Source organism: Peromyscus eremicus, chromosome X, assembly GCF_949786415.1.
Source record: "Peromyscus eremicus chromosome X, PerEre_H2_v1, whole genome shotgun sequence".
NCBI classification, from domain to species: domain Eukaryota; kingdom Metazoa; phylum Chordata; class Mammalia; order Rodentia; family Cricetidae; genus Peromyscus; species Peromyscus eremicus.
This window is the reverse complement of record NC_081439.1, coordinates 71,236,304-71,261,279: the sequence shown is the minus strand read 5'-3', so window position 1 is coordinate 71,261,279 and position 24,976 is coordinate 71,236,304. Positions and strand designations below refer to the sequence as shown.

The window sequence follows — 24,976 nt, the reverse complement described above, 5'->3', positions numbered from 1 at the left end:
CTCTCCCACTTCCCTCTTAAATTTAGCAGAGAGAATAATGGGCAGTAATGGATAGAATCCATGCTAAGGGTCCAATGACCCTCCTTCCCCTCTTCTACTGTGGAAGCATCTTATTGTCATTAACATTGAACTAAGTATCTCTGCACTATTCCGTTCAATTAGTTGCCATAGGTAAGGTAATATTTACCGTAAAATGAAAACTGGGACATACTATACTCAGAGAAAAACAGCTATCCTGCAACATATTCATATTTGTTCTAGGCCACTGGTTCTCAACCTTCCTAATTTTGTGACCTTTTCATACAGTCCATCATATTGTGGTGACCTCCAGCCATAAAATTATTTTCATTGCTACCTCATAACTGTAATTTTCATAATATTATGAATTGTAATATAAACATCTGTGTTTTCCAATGAATTTAGGTGAACCTGTGAAAGAGTTATTTGATGGCAAAGGGGTCATTACACAAAGGTTTAAAACCCTTGAACTAGGTGATGATATATGATTAAAACAAATTAATTTTGTAGAAGGATGAGATGATATGTGCTAGAATATGATACTATCTATACTTAGAATAAAGAAGGGGTGAATGGAGGGTAGAAAAAGGGATTTGGGTTTATGTTCTCACTTTTCAAATATTTAAATCAATTAATTTGTTAATGAAGACATCCAGGGAAAAGAAAGAAGGACCTATGGAAACATTGAAAACATATTTGGTATTTAGAAACAAATTCTTTAACACATTAGGAAAAAATAGGTAAATACTCAGGAAATTGAGTGGTAAAAGATGATGCTTATAGAAGCATCTTATATTCCTCTAATATGTTGAGAAGGCCTTAGATATCAGCATTTCTTATTTCTCTCTTTATAATTAGTGGCAGCTGTCTGTTTGCTCTTCAAAATCTTGGCGTTTAATCAAGGAAAGAAGCAATTTTCAATATCTATCAAATGTATCCCTATGAGAAGGAGATTTTTTTGGAAGGGCAATCAAATATTCTACAGTGAGGAAGGCTGGCAATGCGTCTGAATTTTCATTTATACTATTTATAATAAGCAAATGACAAAAAAGAAAAAGTGATCCCAAAGCAATTTAAATATTTTGCTTTTAAAATTATATCTTTATTGAGAAGTGCCTTTTATAATGAAACTGGTGATGACATAGAGATTTATTTTTCTCCTTAATAAGAATTAGGGATCATTCTCAAATCACAAAATGTATTTCAGAAATAACCCATTAAAGCTGAAATCAATATAGAAAAAAAAGTTCTATAATATTGAAAAGTACAGCATATCCTCTATCCTAATGTAGTTTAATTCTTATGAAAAGATGTAACTCTTTTCTCTTTTGCACACAATATGATACTACCCATAAGATGTGTATTGATATTGTGCCTGAAGTACTTGATTAAGTAAAGGATGTGTGATACTATTTTACTTATTGGCCCTCTTTACACAAATCTGTATAATTCAGTTTTGAAAAAATATTCATAATTACAATTCTAGGAAATGAATGGAATCAATTCTTCATAATCCATGAGCATACATGTTTAATTATTTGGCAAAATACAGTATCATTGAAAATTTTTAATTACTTAACTAATGAATTGCTTTTATCTTGATGAATAAACATAATCACAAGTGTGATAGATAAACCATAGATATTTATTAGTTGTCTAATAATTTCTGAATATAAGTAGTCTGGGTATGGTGTAGAAGATCATTTTCTAAAATCTCACAAGAGTGCAATGTAAAATATCAATTGTGCTGAGTTTCTCCCTGGAGGTCTAAATGGAGAAAACTACTTTCAATCTTATGTCAATTGCTCTCAGAATTCATTTTCTTATTTTGATAGGAATGAAGACACTGGGTTCTTGCTAGGTATTTCCACATTATCACTTTCTTCATCAAGCCAAACCAAACAGATTTGAGGTACAGTATACTCTAAGTACATGAAACTTTAAAACTCACTAAATTTTTTAAAGAAGTCCATTTTGCTCAACTGTTACTGACTGAATATCTACTAAGTAAAGGAGGGATGTTTTGTTACAGTTTCATCTCTGCACAAATTTGCGAATCCTTCAATAGTGAAATTTTATAAGTCATAGCTAGAAAGAGCATTTTCTTGGTATCTGGACTCTTTAAGAATACAAAAGACAATGTATATTACATTTTGTGAGATCAGAATTACATATTTTCTTTATGATTACTTTAAAAACATTTACCATTTCTCCTTGTCATAACTGTATTTCATACCAATTAGTCATGTAATAATGACTTGAGATAATAATATTTGAGAGAGAGAGAAAACAGAAAAAGTTATCAAGTGTCAATTTACAATAAAATCAATTAATGTTTATCTATGGACTTAAAGGTTTGCATAGCAATTGGATAATCTTTAATATTTTCAAATAGTTTTTATTTATTTTTTAAAATGATTAAAGTAAGCAATCTTATAGTTCAAGGTTGTGTAAACTATTTTGATCTATTAGTATTACTATGAGAGTGCAAAAGTTTTTTGCTGGTTTTGATCACAGCAACTTTGAAAAAAAGAAAGGAAAAGAAAAAATGTATATTACATATTTAATGAATGAATATGCAGTCTTATAACCCTCAGATATTTATTCCATGGGAACACAACAGCTGAACAGAAGAGATAAATAGTACCCAACTCCAGTAGGTACCCTCTGGTAAACAAAAGTACACATGTGCCAGGGAAGCAGGTATGCTTACTGCATATGTTCCCCTCTCCTTTTTTCCTTTTTCAGTTCCGCCTGTCTCATCCTCAGCCTTGTAGCAGCATACTTCCTTTGGTATACTATTCATCCTAAATGAATCATGAACACCTTCAACTTTTCTCCCCCTAACTCATCCCATTATCCCTGCCTCCAACACTAAAAAGGATTCCCTGGGAACACACTAGATGGGCAGGCCAGGGAAAATGGTCCACATAAATATCCTACAAGGCAACACATAAGTATCACACTCTCCTAAAATCCAGACAGAAAAGTGAAACCAAGGAACAAAATAACTACCCCCAAAAAAAGACAAACCAGATATCAGCACCTAAAACTATAATCATCCCAATACTGGATATCTAGACACCAGTATAAAAATCAATAAATAACAACCAGGGCAATATATCTCCCCTACAGCCCAGCAACCGTACCAAAGCAGGCCCCAAATATTCCAAGATAGCTGAAGCCCAGAGAAAATATTTAATATAGCCTGTATGAAGATGAAAGATGTCCTTAAAGAGAAAATGAATAAATCCTTTAATGAAATTCAGGAAAATACAGTCAGAGTGAATGATTAAAACTGTTCAAGACCTGAAAATGGAAATAGAATCAATAAAGAACTCCAAATCTGAAAGAAATTTGGAAAAAATAGGAATTCAAACAGGAAATATGGAAGACAACTTCACCAACAGAATATAAGTAATGGAAGAGAGAATCTCAGGAATTGAAGATACTATAGAAGAAATGGTACATCAGTCAAATAAAATGTTAAATCTAAAAACCTCCTGACAAAAAACATCCAGGAAAACTGGGACACTATGGAAAGAAGAATAGAGAGCGAAGAATCCAAACCTAAATGCCCAGAAAATATTTTCAACAAAATCATGGTAGAAATTTTTCCTAACCTAAAGGACATGCCTATAAATGTGCAAGCAAGAATACTATGGTGGTTTGAATAGGAATGGCCCCCATAGGTTCATATGTTTGAATCTTGGTCATTAGGGAATGGTGCTACTTGACAGGATTTAGGAGGTGTGGCCATTTTGGAGTAGGTGTGGTCTGATAATAAGAAGTATGAAAATGTGGATGGGCTTTGGTGTTTAAAATGCTCAAGCCAGGACCAGTGTCTCTTTTTCTGCTGGATTCAGTTCTGGATGCAAATATCTCAGCCACCATGTCTGCCTGAATGCCACCATTCTCCCTGACAGAAAAAAAAAAAATAATGGACTAAGTCTCTCAAACTGTGAGCAACTACCAAGTAAATGTTTTCCTTTATAAGAATTGCCAAGGTCATGATGTCTCCTCACATCACTAGAATACCAACTAAGGTACATACAGACTATCAAATAGATTGGGCCAGAAAAGAAAGTCCCCTTGGAACATAATCATCAAAACACTAAATATACAGAATTAAAGAAAGCATATTTAAAACTGTAAGGGGAAAAGACCAAGTAATATATAAAGGTTGACCTTTAAGAAGTAAACCTTACTTCTCCATAGGGGGTCTGAAATCCTGTAGGTCCTAGAAGGATGTGCAACAGGCTCTGAGAGACCACACTATTATATTCAGCAAAAACTTTCCATCACCATAGATGTACAAACTAAGACATTCCATGATAAAGACAACTTAAAGATATTTCTCTACAAATCCAGCTCTACAGAGGTGTTTGAATAGAATCTAAAACATCAGGAGGTTAATTACATCCATGACAACATGGGGAATAAAAGATCACAGAGCAGCAAATTAAAAAGAAGGGAAGCACATACATACACTACTACCAACACCACAATCAACAACTACAAAAAAAAAAAAAAAAACAGGAATCAGCAGTTGCTAGTCACTGATAAATCTCAACATCAATGGGCTCAATTCTCCAATCAAAAGACACAGACTAACAGAATGGTTGTGAAAACTATACCCAATCTTCTGTTGTATCCAAGAAACACTCCTCATCATAAAGGATAAAAATTACCTCAGTGCGGTTTGCAGGCAAATGGATCTAGAAAAAATCATCCTGAGTGAGGTAACCCAGACTCAGAAAGACAAACATGGTATGTACTCACTCATAGGAGGATACTAGATGTGGAACAAGAATGACTTGCCTGCTACTCACAACACCAGGGAGGCTACCTGGAAAACAGGACTCCAAGAAAGACCTGGGGATCGCTCAATGACAGAGAAATGAATGAGATCTACATGAACAGCCTGGACATGAGTGGGGGTAGTGAAGGGCGAGGGTCGAGGGAAAGAGAGCTTGGGGGAGTGGGAGATCCCAGCTGGATCAACAACAGAGAGGGAGAGCAAGGAATAGGAGACCATGGTAAATGAAGACCACATGAGAATAGGAAGAAGCAAAGTGCTAGAGAGGCCCACAGAAATCCACAAAGATGCCCCCACAATAGACTGCTGGCAATGGTCGAGAGACAGCCCGAACTGACCTACTCTGGTGATGGGATGGCCAAACACCCTAATTGTCGTGCTAGAAACACCATCCAATAACTGAGGGAACTGGATGCAGAGATCCATGGCCAGGCCCTGGGTGGAGCTCTGGGAGTCCAATTGGCAAGAAAGAGGAGGGTTTATATGAGCGAGAATTGTTGAGACCAAGGTTGGATAAAGCACAGGGACAAATAGCCAAATGAATGGAAACACATGATCTATGAACCAATGGCTGAGAGGCCCCCAACTGGATCAGGCCCTCTGAATAGGTGAGATGGTTGATTGGCTTGATCTGTTTAGGAGGCACCCAGGCAGTGGGACCAGGTCCTGTGCTCATTGCATGAGTTGGCTGTTTGAAACCTGAGGCTTACGCAGGGACACTTGGCTCAGTCTGGGAGGAGGGGACTGGACCTGCCTGGACTGTGTCTACCAGTTTGATCTCAGTCCTCCTTGGGGCAGTCTTTGCCCTGGAGGAGATGGGAATGGGGGGTGGGCTGGGGGAAAGGTAAGGGAGGCGTGAGGGGGAGAACAAGGAAATCCGTGGTTGACATGTAGAATTAAATTATATTGTAAAATAAAATAAAATAAAATAAATTACCTCAGTGCAAAGTGTTGAAAAAGTATTTCAAGCAAATTGACATAAAAAGCAAGCTGGTGCAGCTGTTTTAATATCAAGCAACATAGACATCAAACAAAAAGTAATTAAAAGAGAAAGTAAAGGGTACTAAATAACCATCAAAGATGAAATTTCAATTCTTAACATCTATGCTACAAATACAAGGCACCCAGTTTATAAAAGAAGCACTACTACAGCTTAAATCACATATTGACTCCCATACACTAAAAATAGGAGACTTCAGTATCCAACTCTCATCAATAGACAGATCAAGGAACAAAATCTAAATGGAGAAATGCTGGAGGTAACAGACTTTATAAAACAAAAGGACCTAAAATATATTTACAAAACATTTCACCTGAACACAAAAGAATATACCTTCTTCTCTATACTTCATGGAACTTTCTCCAAAATTGACCACCTACTCAGACACAAACCATGTATCAGCAGATACAGGAAAATTGAAATGACTCCCTACATCTTATCAGAAGATCATGAATTAAAGATGGATAAAAAATTAAGAGAAACAACAGAAAGCTTACAAACTCATGGAAACTGAACAAGTCTCCATTGAATAAAAAATGAATCCAGACAGAAATTAAGAAAGAAAAAAATTTAAGAAATTAAATAAAAATAAACATACTCCACAAAACACCCAAAGTTATGGGGTACAATGTAGGCAATTTCAAGAGACAAGCCCATAACACTAACTGTAAAAAAAAAAAAAAAAACCAGCAACAATGAAAAAACAAAACAAATAATCACAAAACAAAACAGTCTCATACTAGCAGTTTAACAGCATGCCTGAAAGCTCTAGAACAAAAAGAAGAAATCACACCTAATAATAGTAGATTGCCAGAAATAATCAAACTCAGGACAGAAATCATTAAATTGGAAGTAAAGAACAAAGAACAATGTAAACAATCAATTAAACAAAAAGTTAATTCATTGAGAAAGTCAATAAGATTAACAAATCCTTATGTGAATGCAAAAAAAAAGGATCATGAATACTGAAAGAAACTACTGGAGTGGGGGCGTTTAAGGGTCAGGTAAAAACCTGGAGCAAGGGAATCTACAAGGATGACCCCAGTAAGACTCCTAACAATAGCTGATATGTAGACTGAACTTGACATCTCCTGTGACGATATTCATACCTAGCACAATTGTCATCAGAGAGGCTTCATCTAGCAACTGGTGAAAACAGATGAAGACCCACAGCCTAACATTAGATGGAGCTCAGGGAATCCTGCAGAAGAGAAGAGAAAGGATTATATGAGCCAGAGGGGTCAAGGATGCCACAAGAAAACCCACAGAATCAAATAACCTGGGCTCATAGGTGCTCACAGAGTATGAACCAACAACCAGAGAGCCTGCATGAGACTCACCTAGTCACTCTGCAAATATATTACAATTGTGTAGTTTGGTCCTCTTGTGGAACTCCTAACAATGGGAACAGGGGCTGTCTCTGACTCTCATTGGTTTCTGAAACCCTACTCATTTCCTTGCTCAATCCATGGAGAGGTGCTTAGTCTTACTGTAACTTGATATGCCATATTTTGCTGATATCCATGGGAGGCAAACCCTTTTCTGATCAGAAATGGAGGAGGAGTGGATTGGGAGGGGCATGGAGGAATTGACTAGAAGGAGAAGAGAGAGGGAAAATTGCTGCCAGGAAACAAAATAAATAAATAGATTTTAAAAGTTCAGTACAAGGAAAAGAGAAAGTATTTGAATCATCAAAATCAGAAATGAAAAGTGGAGCATAACAACAGTCACAAAGGAAATCTTCAGAATCTTAAGACCATACGTTCAAACCTGTACTTAATTAAATTGGAAAATCTTTTTTAAAAAATAAAGAAAAAAACAGGTAATTTTCTCCAGTGGTAATACTTACAAAGGCTAGATAAACAATGTGAATATACCCATAACCCCTAGTGAAATAGAACAAGGTATTAAAAGTCTCCCCCAAAAAAGCCCAGGGTCAGATAATTTTAGGTCAGAATTCTAGCAACATTTCAAAGAAGAAATAATGTCAATATTCCTTGAATATTACCACAAAGTAGAAATATAAGGGGCATTCCCCAATTCATTTTATGAGAACATAGTACCCTGACAGCCAAAAGACATAAAGTCCCAACAAAAAAAGAGAATTACAGACCAATTTCCTTACAAACATACATACAAAAATATTCAATAAAACACTTGCAAACTGAATCCAAGAACACATAAAAAAGATCATCTACCTTGATCAAGTAGACTTCATGCCAGAGATGCAGGGATGCTTCTATATACAAAATCAGTAGGTGCAATCCACCATATAAACAAACTGATAGGAAAACATGTTCATCTAATTAGATACAGAAAAGCCCTTGGACAAAATCCAACACCGCTTCATGATAAAAGTACTAGAGAGTTTAGGAATACAGGGAGCATAACTAAACATAATATAGACAAGTTACACCAAGCCTGCAGCCAACATTAAATTAAATAGAGAGAAACTCAAATCAATTCCACTAAACACAGGAACAAGATAAGGTAGCCCATTCCTCCCATACCTATTTAATATGATACTTGAAGTTTTACCTAAAGCAATATAGGTAACTGATGGAGATCTAAGGGATATAAATTGGAAAGGAAGAAGTCGATGTATTTTTATTTGAAGGTCATATGGTAGTAAACACACGAGACTGAAAAAAATCCGCCAGGGAATTCCTACAGCTGACAAACACTTTCAGAAACATATCAGGATACAAAATTAACTCACAAAATTAAATAAACCTCTTACATACAAATGAAAAAATGGACTGAGGAACAAATCAGGCAAATAACACATTTTACAATATAGCCTCCAATAGTATAAAATATCTTGAGATACCTATAACCAAGTATGTGAAAAACTTCTATGATAAAATCTTCAAGTCTGAAGAAATAAATTGAAGAAGACTTCAGAAGATCAAAGATCTCTCATGTGCATGGATCAGTAGAATTAACATAATAAAAATCACCAACCTACCAAAAGCAATCTACAGATTAAATGCAATCTTCAAAAAAAAATCAACAGATCTTCAAATGACAATTGTCAGCTTCATGTAAAACAAACAAATAAATGACATCAAACCAGACACATTGATCAATGGAATCAATTTGAAGGCCAAGACAAAAATCCAAACACATATGGACATCTGATTATTTGTCATTTGGCCTCCTGGGTCTTACGTTGGTCTAGCATTTTCTCACTATACCCCTCATTCTTCCCTTTTGGAATGATGATATATATTATGTGCCATTATGAATTGGAAATGTGCGATTTGCTTTTACATCTATATGAGATGACAATAAAGAGATTGCCTTGAGTCTCAGAAAACACTGAACTTTGGACTTAAACAGTGTTAAAACTGAAAGAAAATGGGGACATTTGGAGTTAAATTAAATGAATTATCCATTATAATATGACCATAATTTTATGTAGACTTGGGGCAATATTTAGTGGCTTGAATGAGAATGTCCATCATAGGCTAAGATGTTTGACATTTTCCAGTCAGTTGCACAGTTGGTGGAGATACAGGATGTGTGGCCTTGCTCCAGGAAGTACCATTCTCAAATTACTTTCTTTGTTCCCTGCTTGTGGTTCAAGATATGAGCACTTAGCTTCTGCTCTAGATATCATGCTTTGTGCTTGCTGCCATACTGTGCTTACCTCTCTTACACCATAAGACAACACCATTCCTTCCACAAAATGTCTTTGCCATGGTATTTATCATAGAAATAGAAAAGAACTGAATATACCATTCTACCCTAGTAACTCCCCATTCCAACTTAATAACATTTCTTATAACACACTGAATTCAAATAAGTGTTGCCCATGTGTATGTGTATGGGAGGCTATTTATTAAAGCATGGAAACTGTACCAGTAGCCATGTCTTCAAAGGGTATGATTCTCCTCCAGCAGAGGCTATCAACTACCAATAGCTACTTAGTAAGATGTTTGGTTGCAGGTTAACTCACTCATTTTTACTATAATTTTGGCTGGACTGATATTATGTAGATCTTAATTCAGGTAAGGAAAGCTGTTGTGAGTTTATGATTGTGATAGCCATGTCATGTACAGAAGAAAGCATTTCACAGAACAACATCCTATTTTTTTTTTAGCTCTTACAATATTTATGCCTCCTCTTCTGAAATTTTCCCTGTGCTTTGTTAGGAGATGGATACTTGATGATTATTCATTATTTAAGGTTGATTACATACTCTCTTTTCAGCACTTTGACCATTTCTGTGTCTCTTCATTGACTGATTCCCACTTCAGAAAGAATTTCCTCTGACCATAGTTAGGATCAACCCATCCTGAGTTGAGTCAGATCCGATTTCTATCCTGCATCTACAGTTCTTAGATTTCTTTTTGTTAGAGGTGGAACTAATTTTATTTAACATATTGAATTTTTCTGTTACAAACAACAGGATAATCCAAAATATAACAAATGAAACACTGTTATTAATTGATATTACATTACACATAATTATTTTCATAAGTGATCCACCATTTGAATCTGTTAGTCTTTTACAAAGTACTTTCATATGTAAGAAAATGTTTTTGAAATCAAAAGACCAATTATGAATACAGTGTACAGAACACTCCAGTTACTCTAGGCCTGTAGCCAATTTGAATGCACCAACAATGCTGAGAAACATTAGGTGACTGTCCATGCTGCCAGCTGTCTTTGTCTACTCTTGCAAGATTCCCGAAAGTTGCTTGCATCCATCTTCCATTTCTCAAGTACCATTATGTTCCTTCTCAGGCCTTTGATGGGAATGAAGACTAGCAGTTATAGTTACAGCTTAGTATATATATATATTTATATTAGATAGAACATATTAAGTATTAGATTCAGGTTCTGTAGGATAGGACACCTTTTGGAATGATCTTTGTAACATGCCATTTACCTACGCTCTAGACTTCTCTGGATTTTAGTATGTATTTCTTGTTTGATATTGTTAGCATTGGTTGTAGTTCCATCTTATCTAGATCATTATCCCTCATTACTCCTGGACAATATTTGATAACCATTCCTTTGTATATAGTCTTGTATTAGGTTAGAACCTTCTTATTTAGACAAAAGGGGAAGATTTATTGGGTAGCCATTCCAGCTTTGACCTGGAAGTTCCAACCACCATTGAGGCTTCGGTAACTGTCACACCTACAAGGTGAGGCAGAGAGAGGACCCTGAATACCTAAGATCTGGATAGGTCAGCTCTCTTGGTTCCTGGATCCTGAACACTGGAGGTAGACCGAGCAGAGTTCTCCAGAGAACACCGCCGGACTATGCTACACCTTTCCCAGACCCTGTTACCTATCCCTTCACTTGTGAGTTACCCCACAAAATAAACCTCCCTTTTAACCACGTGGAGTTGCCTTAATAATTTCACCAATACTTGTCTGCTTGTGCGTTATTCAAACCTGAGTACTTCTGGAAAGAACAAAATGTTATTCTTTTGAAAAAAATGTAAGTGAATGAAAAATCAATGGAAAATCACTATTACATGAAAAGAAATTCACTATTATATTAGAACTCTTAAATGTTGAACATCACAATATCTTAGAATATAGATACTGCAATGAGAAATAATTACTTCTAGTGAGCTACTAGTTTTTTTTTTTTAACCTTCATTTAAAGGCAAAAGAAGACATAAACTTGAATCCATACCTTTCTTTGAATCAGGGTTTTATCTATGTCTCGATCTCACCTTATCAGATTAAATTGCCTGGATCAGCCTCAGCAGTTTTGAGGGTCTGGAAGGGCAGAGATGTCTGGCAAAAACAAGAAAAGACTCGGACACATGAGTTGGTGCAAGCTGATGAGTCTTGTCAGATCTGGAGATGTGTGTCTTCTCCGCCTTCTCTCCATCTGACTCAACCCCAGTCTTTTATTGTAATAATACAAGGAAATAGGGGGTGAGAAAATTCAACAGGTGATTGGGTTTTTTACAATAGTTTTAAAAGTTCTTTTTGTAAATCAGCAAAGTGTACCCTGTGCCCCTTGATTGCACTTAGAAGTTCCCAGGAAGAAAGCCAGAGCATACCAGCTTACTCTTTTGCAGGTTAATAATTACCAGAACATCTGAGGTAATCACCCCAGAGGCCATCTACTTGTGGTTTCTCAGAAAGCGCAGAAATACTAGCAATGATTTAAAGTACCAGACTGCCAGCTTCCTCTCAGCTTAAGTCCTTCTTCATCACTCTGTAACTCGTCAAGTTGTCATCTAACTAATTCTGGACAACTCTTGTCTTTTATCCCATCTATATGTCACTCCATCTACAGTTTTCTGCCACCAGCCTTCTGGGTTTTTCCCATGACCTGCAAAACAGTTTTAACTTCTGTCATTGTCACAATCTCAATATCATTTCTAATTTCATGGAAACCACTGCAGGAGAGAGAAAGAAAATTATAAAGAACAAATAGAGTAGGAGGATCACAAGAACCAGTAACAGTTGGATAGGTGAGAACATGACATGCATATGCCATAAAGTCTGCCCTCAGGACACAAGGGTTGTTTTCTCCCTGGCCCACAGAAGGCAGCCTTAGTAGAATATCCCGTGGGGCAGGCCCGGAGGGATCGATGTCCTCATTCTCGGTTACCTCCAGCACAGGTTCCACTGGCAACACGTCAGGCTTTTCATATGCCGTCTCCGGCATTAAATATCTGTGTGGAACCCTCTAGAATGATTCTTTTCGTTGAATTTAAAGGGTAATGATAGTGTTGTGCCCAATCATCATTTAACCTCAGAGGAGTGTTTTGTACCTTCAATTTTCCTCTTAAATCAAAATTAGAACAGTTCCTATTCTGTTCTCATTGTTATTATAATGAAGGATCTGTTTACTTATTTTAAGTATTATCTCTGTTGAACACTCCTACACATTCCCACAGTGTTGTGGCAATTTATTAAAAGAAAGTAAAACAGGGGTGATGGCAAAATATTTAAAATGTGCACCATTTTACAATAAAAATACATAATCTACGCAGGACTTTGCTAAATGTGCCAGATGTATGTGATGGGATATTTTGGAATAATGTAAAATTACAGTAGAGTTCTATGTAGACATAGATTATATTCATGAGTTATTAAGGATGAAGGACATATGACAAAGCCACCTCTTGTAGAATTCACCTTTGTGAAACTGGAGAGATGGCTCAGTAATTAGGAGAGGTTGCTGCTCTTGCAGAATACCGGAATTTAGCTCCAAATACTCTTTGCTTGTAGTACACAACTACCTGTAACTCTAGCTCCAGAGAGTTTGATACTCTCTTCTAGTCTCTGTGAGCTCTCACATGTATATGTGCATACACACACATTAATACACATAAATAAAATAAATAAGCATACAATAAAGAACTAATATGTGCTAAATATTTTATAAACTAACTCAAACAATGTTGTTTGCTCCCAAGGTCTGCGGAAGAGTCTACCAACCAGCTGAGGATTCTAATCTGAGGGATATTCAATGAATCTATGCACACTGAGTTCTTTAATCCATTCACTTTATTCTTCTATGGTGTTTATATCTACACGGTTTCTTTTCTGCTCTCTTACTTAGCTCTTCTCGGTCCCTCCTGCTCTCAGTCCCTTCTGCTGTTCTCTCATTATTCTACCTAGTTCTTTCCATCTCTGTCCTCATCTTTGTTCTTCTCCATCAATTCTTCCAGTGCTCTCAGAGAACCAGTATATATACCTGCTGTAGGATGTTCTGTATGTTACTTGTGTTGCTCTGATTGGGTAATAAATAAAACACTGATTGGTTAGTAGCCAGGCAGGAAGTATAGGTGGTACAAAGAGAAGAGAATTGGGGGAAGTGGAAGGCTGAGGCAGAGAGACCTGCCAGCCGCCGCCATGACAAGCGAGATGTAAGGTACCAGTAAGCCACGAGCCATGTGGCAACTTATAGATTAATAGAAATGGGTTAATTTAAGATAGAAGAACTAGATAACAAGAAGCATGCCACGATCATACAGTTTATAAGTAATATAAGCATCTGAGTGATTATTTTATACGTGGGTTGTGGGACTGCGGGGACTTGGTGGGACCTGAAGAGAAGCTCTCCAGCTACAAATGTCACCCAAAGTCTCTGTGTGTTTACTCGGTTGGGTCTGAGCTGCTGTGGGACTGGCGGGTAAGAGAGATTTGTCCTGACTAGCTACATATACCCACACAGTAATTCTTTGGTAAAGCAATGCAAGGCTTGAAGTTTTCAGGGTCTCAGATAGAGAGGTGATAAAAAGATCCACACATAAAGCAATTAATTGTCAGCTACCAATTACAACCCAAAAGGGGAGTGACTAAAGGGGAGTTCTCTGGTAGGTTCAACTAAAGGCTAAGATCAATTAGGGAATTTATGTGCTCAAACTATAATCTAGAAATGGCTAGGTAAAATGTTAGGGGTCAGTAAGTCACAAGAAAGTAAACTGTCTTTGGCACCACTTTTCCCACTCATCCCAGCTGCAGCTGCTTTCTGATAGGGAGGGGGACATATGTTAGGTAGCTACGCAACCCATGTCAGGGCATGTAGTATTTGGCTAGTAAAAGCACTTTCACTCAGAGTAATTGCTGAGGAGAAAATCTAGGAATAGCACCTGGCTGAGGATGAATAAAAACTTAATTTGCACAAGAAAGAAGCTTGGCACCTATTGCCTGCCTGGCCTTGTAGGCAATCTCTTTGGGTCAGTGGGAAGTAACTGCCTTCACTCAGTATCTAGCAAATGGCTAAAACTTCATCCAAGGAATGTAAGCAGTAAATCTCTTAAGTTAAGGAAGGTAAGGGGTTGAGGATTTAATTGTTAGTGGTTCTTTTCTTTATCTGTGAGTGAGATGAGCTAATGTTTATCTATGTGAAGTTTTGTCCTTGGAAAAAGGTATCTTTGCTGAAATATTTTTGTCTGGAGAATGGCCCTGGACAGATATATGTTAATGAAAAACAAACACAGCTGGGGACAGTTGTCCAATTACCCCAAATGTATAGGGGAAAATTGTGCCCAAGATTGAGGTGCAATTGTGAGATTACATGTACACATAACATGGAAATGCATGGTAAATGGGAAGAATCATGACTGTTATTACATAAGAAGTTTACAACAAGAGACAGCCAATTCATTCAAAAGGCAGTAATTCCATAACGCCTTGTGTGATGGTTTCCTCTAACACATCCCTTAGTTCTGATAGGTTGACCTTCTGAACTCTAGTTGTCACTGCTGTATACTCTCATGGATTTTCGCTACTAGTGGCTCTCAATAATAAACAGAAGCAAACGGATATGTTATTAAATATTATTTCTGCTTATGCAATGGAAGTTGTTACTTTGAGCAAACTTTTTAAATTTGGGAATATTTCTATTTATTTATTTGGCATCCATGTATTAGTTGTTGTTCAAAGGAAAAAATACTTCATTAAGTCAAACTGCAAAGAAGTTTATAATGAATGAAATTTTAGACAGCTAAATTTCTTTTCATATTTACAAACTTCTTTTGAATTGTTAACTACACCATGATGACAGTTATTCAACATATCTCAGTGTGGTTTGCACTATAATGAAAAATTTTATTAAGTCAACTGATAAATCACAAATAAAAGAGTGAATGAGATTACAATTATAATTATTTTAGTGGCAGGACAAATGAAATGAAAAATGCCATGCTGTCTAGACACGCTCTACTCCATCAAGTTGAGAAAACAATTAGTAACCAAGTTTTTAAAGTTAACTGCAAAAGTTTTACAGTATTTTCCTAGTCTGCTTTTTATTGCTGTGATAAAACACTGACCAAAACTCTTCTTAGAAATCCTGCTGTGGCGCTGTATTGTGGAGATCCTGCAGCTTTGGGTCTGCAGGACCAGTGCCTACATGTGGTCCAGCAGATCACATGGTATGGATGTTGGGGTGGGCCAACACATAACCCTGGTTCTGAGCCTGGGTAGTTGCAGGGTTGGTCATCCTGCCAGCAATCCCTTGTCTTCATCACCAGGGTGAGCTCTCCTGCATTGCCTTAAGTAGTTGACCCCTTGCAGAGATGAGCAAGGGGCAGGACCAGTTCTGCTTTCATGTCCTCAAGGATCCATTCTCAGACACCTACACCTTCAAGGCCAGCTCTCTGGTGTTGATCAGTTGTGGTACAGGGGCCACTCCCCTAAGTGCTGCAGCTGATGAGGGGCAAGGGCAGGTACAGCTCTCCCACCACCCATCTCAGGCTTTGATGGGTGGGGAGGAGGTGGGTGATTGTGGAGGTGATAGTGTCATCTATTCCCCTGGCCATGCTGCCACATGACTGACAGTAATGGGGACAGCTCTCCCATGCTAATAACTTCAGGCTGCCTCACCCACACCTCCACCGATGCCAATGGGGTTGACTATATTTTGCTGCCCATGTAAGGTACAGGACCTGCTCTCTCTCGAGTGGAGTGTTGCAGCTGGTGGTGGGCAGGGGCAGCTTTCCTGTTCTTATGGCCTCAGGGCCAGCTCCCTCACCTGCCTCAGGCACTGATGGGCAGAGTGGAAGAGGGGTGTAGGGCATCTCTCCCCCTCCCATTCTGCCACATGACAGATAAATGACATGGCCACAAACTATTCTGACAGAATCATTTCTCAGTTAATATCCCCTTTTCCCAGGTGACTCTAGGTTATATCAAATTGGCAAAAATAACCAGTGCAGATACAATTTGATTTTATTCCAGGGTCATTCTCCAGATTGAAATAATTTGTGTTTGTATTTGCATGTTTGTATGTGTGCAAGTAATTTTGTGATAAGTCACAGACAATTTGCTAGAGGCTATTATCTTTACATTTAATTGACTAATTACCCCTTTTATGAAGATAATATGTAGATGTCTAGGTAGCTGGTGTTAACAAGCAAATCTTTACCACATGTTTCTTGCATTGTCACTGCATCACCATCTGCAGGTTTGTGTAAAGTTACAATGTAAGTGGCCCATGATTTCATTTATTAGAATAAACAAGTATTTCAACACTTGGCTCGCCAAATAACCTTTGGAGGAAAAAAGTTTTATAAAGAGTAAATAATAACTCTTAAGGATGAAAGAATAAAGTTATCATAAATATAAATATAGCAACAGCAGTAAAAAATACACAGAACTGCAAGTGCTCTCCACAAGAGAATATAGTTGTCATAGAGAAATTCAAATTGGATTTTCAATTGGCTGTTATTCATATATAGACTTACATTAATCATTCAATGTTTACTAAGTCCAATGAAAGGCAATATATAAATAATACCCAAAGTTTTCTAAGGTACAAACTCATATAACTTGTACAAAACACACATTGTTTTTTCCTATTTCTTTGTTTCTTTAATGTCATCAAGTCACACTTTTTATTGCTTCTCTGTTAATTCTTCTAATTTAGTCTATACCTTTTCTTTCCTCCATAGTTATACTCTTTTCTTCTTCTCGTTCTGAGGCCAGTCCATATATGGTATTAATGTATTTGAGCATTAAATAACTTCTTTCCTTCACTGTTTGACAAAATGTAGTAGTTGGCCAATCTAAAATGAAGTCATATTTTACTTTTTTCTGTTAATAAATGTAATTATTAATATTATTATATTTGGGAGTGGCAATAGTTTTTTAAATATGTCTTGATATTTTATTTGTGCTGAAATGTGGTGATATTTGATTTGTGCTTTAACAAACAAAGCTTGTCTGGAGATCAGAGGGAATAGCAAGCCATTTTTAGTAAACAAAGAAGTCAGGCAGTGGAAGCTCATGCCCTTAATCCTATCACTTAGACAGGATCTCTGTGTGTTCAAGGCGACACTAGGGAACAGAGCCAAGTGTGGTGACACACGCCTTTAATATGAGCGCCAACCATAGAGGTCTGGTGTTCTGTATAGAGAGACAGAAAGTGACAGAACTGTGTAGGAAGAGGAAGTGGTGGCTGGGCTAAGAGAGCCAATGAGAGAACACAACAAAAAGGCATATAACCGTGAGTAGACAGAAAGAAGCTTTCTTTGGAAGCTGCAGAGTAGGTGAGGTTAGGTTAGCTCGTAGTTTGTCCTATTCCTTTGATCTTTCTCTCAGGCTTTAACCAGATTTCTGGCTCTGTGTTTTTCATTTATTAAGACCATTTAAAAAGTTGTCTACAGAAATAAGATTTCATTATGTATCACTGAATGTCCCAGAATGCCCTATCTAACCTAACTGGCCTCAATCGCATAGCAATACTTTCTGTCTCTGTCTTTCTAGTTGTTGAGATGAGGCTGTACAATGTTACAATGTTATGAATTAATCTATTGTGCTAAATTGTGTGCTTTTTTTTTTTTCAGATTGCGCCTTGACCTGAGGGACTCAATTTTGAAGCATCTTTTGATTCCACTTTGAAAATAGAGGATTACTCTCCACTTTAGAGGATATATAAACAATACCATCTTTTTGGAAGCATCCACATGTTACAGACTGATAAATGATGACTTATTCCTGGAAATAGAAAGAGTTTACACACTGTAAACTTATCAGGGTAAATTGAAATTGTAGAGTCACATGGGTTTATTAAAATAATATCAGGTAAACCAGTTCTCAAAATTTATCATACATACCAGACCAAGGAAAAATATGTAGCTCACTTACTTTGACCCCATAAAGAAATGTGCAATTATCACAACCTTTTGATTGAAATTCTGGCATTTGACATTTGGTGTATGTATCATGGATAGGCAGACAGATAAAGCCCGAAAGTCCCTGGGGCTTCAGCTTCACTTGGTACCACTTTCAATATGGAATATTGCAATCTGCTTGTCCAATTGCTTCTCTATCTGAGCCTGGGGTCTGCCATCCATCCATCTGCTTCTTCCTTCTTCTGAGCTGGGTCCTACTTCTGCTGGAAAAACACAATTCTCCAGCTCTGCTTTTAAACCCTTGAGTCATAGTAGCCTGACCCAGCTTCCTCTTCAATCAGCTTATCAATACAGAGTTTATTTGCATTTCAATTTGCCTTCTTAAACCCCTTGAAACTCTGTTGTAGCTACTTTTACTTTCCTTATCCATTTTGTAGCCTATAGATACACACATATGTAGACATGTACAGACTTAGGTACATTTACTACTTGATGTGTTATATATGATCTGAGAGTTAACATTAATAATTGTCAGGATAAAAGAACCTGTGTCCACTTAGACCAAGTAAATAAAGAGTCTCTGGCAAGTTACTGTCATCAAAATAGTGTAAATTTTAAATTTATTGTTATTCAATAAATTCTGAAATTGTAGGAACATAAGGATGTTAATCTATGTTTCTGATACAGTATACTCATAAAACAAATGCTTTGGTTGTAGGAATGAGTGAAATTCTTTGTTTTTTAAAAAAAATTAAAGTTCTTTTTTACTGTAATATTTTAAATATAATTATTCAATTTCAATATCTATTTTTATCTTGTATATTTTCTTGGCATCTCTTGTGTTTTAAGTTTTTTATATTAATGTATTGACTTAGCATATAAAACAAGGATTCATTATGACATTTTTGAATATAATTTGACCTTATTTATCTCTTTCTCCCAGTTCTAACCCCTCTGGTTAGTTTGAATATTTCATTTTTATTTACTTGTGTATTTCCATTTTGTGTACATTCATTATATATGGTATTATGTTACATGATTAAAGTTTCATAAACATATATATTTTGTACATATTTTCTCCTTATTCCTCTACCTTCTTCTTTCGTGCCCCCATGATGTATTATTCCTGCTTGCTTAACTAGACAGTTTCATTTCTACTTTTATGTCATATCCACATATATGTTTATATATCTACATGGAATCTAAGATACACAAATAAGAGAAAACATAACATTTGTCTGTGTTAATTTCTGCTTGTCTAATCATTATCTTTCAAGGATTCTGTTATAAATAGTAGGATCATCCATTGTCATTTCAGTTGATTTACAAAATTGAAAAGATGAGATGGAACAAACTTCAAATAAAGTCAAAATTGCTATTACAACACCAAGTTAGAAATGTTCCCACCCAACAGAATCTGCTTGTTGTTAACATAAGTAAATGTTAGAATCTAAAACTTTTGAGGAAAAGAAAAACATAGAAACAAACTTATGTGCCCATGGGCTATACACAGGTGTCTCAGATCAATTCTATGAACAATAACAAAAACATACAAGATTTCGTGAAATTTAAATGTTGGTAGGCTTGTTGATTTTTTTTATGGTCCATTACTTCTCCACAGCAGAAACCAGATGTCTTTACCAACATCTGTTTAAGAGACTACTTTTGCTGGGCAGTGGTGCCACACACCTTTAATCCGAGCACTTGGGAAGCAGAGGCAGGTGGATCTCTGTGAGTTTAGGGCCAGCCTGGTCTACAGAGTGAGGTCCAGGACAACCAAGGCTATACAGAGAAACCCTGTCTTGAAAATCCAAAATCAACCAACCAACCGACCAACCAACCAAACAAAGACTACATTTGTAATGATTCATATACAATGAACACAACTTCCTCACAAGATCACTTGCATAGGATCACACTAATTACACTCTTAAAATCATCAGTTCGAACTTATTCAGGGTATCCTTTTGTTAAAATTCTTTAGTGGTCAATAGGTTGTCCTTTTCTGATAAGATCTTTGGCTCACTTGCTATAGTAGCTTTACTCCTGTTTAATACTTGTGACTTCTCACTGAAAGCTCCAGCACTATCTCGTATTGTCTGCCTCTACAAAAAGTCTCTTTTCTGAATTCTTTCTAGTGATTCCCAACTCCCAAAGTTTTTTTCATGATGGTCTTGATAGGAGACTCTTCTATGTATTCTTAAGAAGTGTTAAGAGGACATCTGATAGCATCTCTCCAAGTCCCTTGCATTTATATGGCTTCGATTTATGATTTCTTTGATGTATGGTGAGATGTGACTTCCTGAGACATTTAGTACCACATTGTTTGCACCTATAGTTTTTATCTCTTGTATGAATATTTTGATGCCTCATAAGATGTGATTTTCTAGTGAAAGATTGTTGATGGTTTTTTAAGACATACTACACAAGACAGAACATATTCTTGTTACTGTTATCTGAACTAAAACCTAAAGGCTGGTTAGGTCATAAACTCTAAGAGTAAACATACTATTATTATTCTGTTTAATGGGCATGGCATTAAATCATTAAATTGCCTTTAAGTAATTGCCTTTATACCTTTTGATTAGTGCACCTCTCAATCTTAATTTGAGGAGGCTCTTTTGCAGTGGATGTCAGCTAAGACAGAGACTCACAACTGCTCAATGTCTAGAGAATATGAGACTATTTGTAGAGTACTCAGTTATAAGTGTCACATATCACACCATTCCCTGAAAGGCTAGGGATCATAATGAAAGAGGGCAAAAAGTTATAAAAATGGTAACTACTGAGTACAAGGAAATAACATTTTCTGGACATGAGAGGACCATTGCAAGCATGAACTCACAACAGCAGTGACTACATGCACAAATTGTGCACAAGAAGAAGTCAGCCAAAATCCCAGCATGGATCAGAAAAGGGCTCATGAAGTCCCACACCTGCCTGAGAAGTTACTGGTATCTGATTGCTACTTTATGAAGGATTGTTACTTTCCTTCAGAAACATACCCTTTGATAGGCTACTTACACATACTCCAATAGATGTACCTACACCCCTACACATACAGGCAGCACTAGAAGGACTTTATAGATTAAAAACAATACAGAAAATATCATATGAAGTTGGAAGCAAAAGTGGTGAGTAGATAAAGGGGAGGAATTGGAAGGGAGGTGTGCTGGCTATGTTCATGAGAAAATTCCTTCATAAAATAGGCCTAAGAATAAGCCTGTGGCATACTTTCTTCATGTGGGAGAGCCCAGCTCACTGTGGGGAGTGTCACCTCTCTGCTGATGGTTTCATATGCTATAAAAACACAGGCTAAGAAAACCATGTGGAGCAAGCCAGTAAGCACTGTTCCCCCATGGCTTTTCCTTCGGTTCCAAGCTCCAGATTCTGTCATTGAGTTCCTGCCCTGACATCCTTGGATGATGGAGTGTGATGGGAAACTGTAAGCTGAAATAAACACTTTTTCCCCAAGTTGCTTTTGGTCATGGTATTGTACCACAATAAAACCCCTAACTAAGATATAAGGGAGTTGGGTGTAGATTTGAACAAAATTTGTTATGTGCATGTATGATAGTCTCAAACAATAAAAAGGGAGCATGAACAGATCATTTCAGAAATAAAATGAGAAAATAACCAACTAATTCAGAAAAATTTTTAAAGCATATGTCTGAAAATAGACTTGCAACTTAAATATAAAGTATGTCAATAATTTTATAACACATAGAAAATTCTTCAACTGAAGAGAAGGATCTGTGGTTGAACAAGTACTGCTCTTGCAGAGGAACCAAGGTTTGTTTCCATGTTGATTAGTTCACACCTGCATATAGCTCCAGCTCCAGGGTATGTGACAAGTTCTGCTGGACTTCACAGGCACCTGTAGACACACCTGCATATACTCACAGATATAAACATTTACACACAAATATAAATAAAGTAAATATTTTAAAAGAAAGAAATAAAAATCAAGATTTAGAAAACAATTGAAATAAACAATTGAAGAAGATGTGCAATGAATGTTATCCATATGAAACGATAGCAATAATTAATAGCTGTGAGGACATGTCTATTAAAATACAGCCTGTGTTTATATTTAATCTGCTGTTTATAATTAAAGAAACAAAAACAGTTTAATAAACTAGCACTATAACTTATTGATTGTGTTGTTTGGAATAAGAATGGCTCTCATAGACTCATATATTTCAATGCTAAGTTCCCACTTGAGGGATTATATGGAAAGATTAAGGGGTGTGGCCTTGTTGGATGGATGTTTCTTTTTGGAGGAAGTGTGTCATGGAGGATGGGCTTTCAAGTTTCAAAAGCCCTTGCCAGGCCAATTATCTTTCTCTCTGTCTGTTGCATAGGAATCAGAATATTGCTCTCAGCTTCTTCTCCAGCTCCATGCATGCAGGAGAGCTGCCATGATCCCAGTCATGGTGATGATGGACTAATCCTCCAAAACTCTAAGCAAGCCACCAATTAAATGCTTTCTTTTATAACAATCATTCTGGTTATGTTGTCTCTTAAAAACAATAAAACAGTGACTAAGACAGTGATAAAGGGCTTCCCTAGATTGTGAAAGATTCTGAGTTCAATTGCTCTTTTTCTCTGAAGTGAACTACCATTACCTTTTGCCAAGGATGGGCCTACCTCTCTACCATGTAACTTCTTACCAAGGACATAACTTCTCTTTCTCTAGTCCATCTTCCTTCTCCTAGCAACTGCTGAGGTTCACAGCTTGCCTGTCCTATTACTATGTTTTAAATTATAATAAAATTGCCTACAAGCTTCCTTTTAAATCCAATTCTTAAATTCTTTTATTAACAAGACTAAGATTTCAAAAGAAGTAACTGGAACTTTCCTATTAACACCATAAAGCAAAATACTTAGATTTGGTAAATATTGAACAATAGAGATTTATTTTACAGAATTCTATAAGCTGAAAAATCCAAGACTGAGTTACCAGTGATATCTGGCCATGGACTGCTTCTACAGAAGACTGAGCTTTCCTATGCTTTTATCCTCAGATAATAGAAGAGAAAACTAAGTTCACTTGCTCCTCATTCTACTTATATTTGTTTGTTAATTTTGATTAGGGCCTTACTATGTAGTCAAGGTTGGACTTCAATTCATGATCTTTTTGTTTCAGACTTAAATTTAATGTACCTCAGCCCACCATGAGCAATATGAACTAGAAAGTTGCTTTTAGCTACATTTATAATCTCTTCTTAAGCTCTCTCAGGTTTTGGGTAGAAACTCTTACCACTACATCTGGGCACCATTTGTAGTAGGAATGTTTCTCTGGTCCTTACAGGCCCCTGGAGTCTCTTGGCCCACTTATAAAATAATCACCCAGAAGCTTATATTAATTATAACTGCTTCGTCCTTAGCTCAGGCTTATTACTGACTAGCACTTACACTTAAATTAACCCATAATTCTTAACTATATTTAGCCATGTGGCTTGATACGTTTTCTCATTCTACCTTGACATCTTGCTTCCTCTGTGTCTGGCTGGCAATTCCTCACTAAGCCCTTCCTTTTCCCAGAATTCTCCTCATCTGCTTATCCACCTATATTTCCTGCCTGGCTATTAGCCAATCAACATTTTATTTATTTATCAACCAATCAGAGCAACACATATTCACAGCATACAGAATGACATCCCACAGCAAATGGTCACACTGGTAGTTGAATTATCACCTCTTTTAGTAAGAGGTCTCTTTTGTTCAAATTGAACATTTATCAGATTTGATTTATGGTTTCTCCTGAAATTTTTGTTTTCTAAAGTTTTTGTTTTCTAAAGTTTTTCTATCATCCAGACCAGGATGGTTTCTTATAACAGACATTAGGTTCTTTAATTGCTGTTATAAGGAGTTTCTTCCATAATGACACAAATGACTGAACTGAATTTGACATGAGGGCCTATGAGAGGCCCTTCAAGGTACTTCTCAGTGGCAAAGGGTTACGTTGTCTGTCTCTTGCTGATCTACATCTGTTAGTCCAATGTCTGCCTTTTCCACACCTTCTGTATAATCCAGAAGTGAAGGCATTCTATTGTGATTATTTATGGTATCCCAGATTCATTTCTCCAAGGGTGCTAATTTTGCCTTTTTTGAGGTAATTACCCTTTTGCATTGTGCATTAGCATTTCCATAATCCAGAGATTCAATTATTATTTGTCTAGCTTCTGAATTTGGTATCAGTCTATTTACTGATGTAGTTGATCTTTGTGAGAAATCAGTGAAGGTTTTTTGTGGGCCCTGTGAGCCTTTAGTAAATAACTCAATTTTCTTTTCTACTTCTTCAGTTTTGTCCCAAGCATTCAGGGCTGCTTCATGATATAAAAGCCAGGGTGTGGTTATCATGTTATCATTGGCTTTCTACATTAGCATCAATTCCCTCTCCAAAAAGTTGATCTTGGGAGATATCCATACCTCTTGCCCTACTTCATTGTTCAGTGGTCTTATACTCATCTCTCCACCAAGTTCTCCATTGTAATTGAGGACCAGCCTCCAAAACTGCTGTAACCAAATCTCTCCAGTCTTAAGGGATAATTCTATTACAAGTTGACCA

At 36.6% G+C, this 24,976-nt stretch overlaps 1 long non-coding RNA gene across 1 annotated transcript in view; it reads right to left on the bottom strand.

Annotated features, from left to right (window-relative positions):
• Positions 1-11,688, bottom strand: part of LOC131899906 (uncharacterized) — a 98,458-nt gene extending 86,770 nt beyond the window's left edge. Inside the window, exon 1 of the long non-coding RNA XR_009376142.1 lies at positions 11,536-11,688. This is a non-coding gene — a long non-coding RNA (uncharacterized LOC131899906). The remainder of the gene's footprint in view (positions 1-11,535) is intronic.
• Between the last annotated feature and the right edge of the window lie 13,288 nt (positions 11,689-24,976).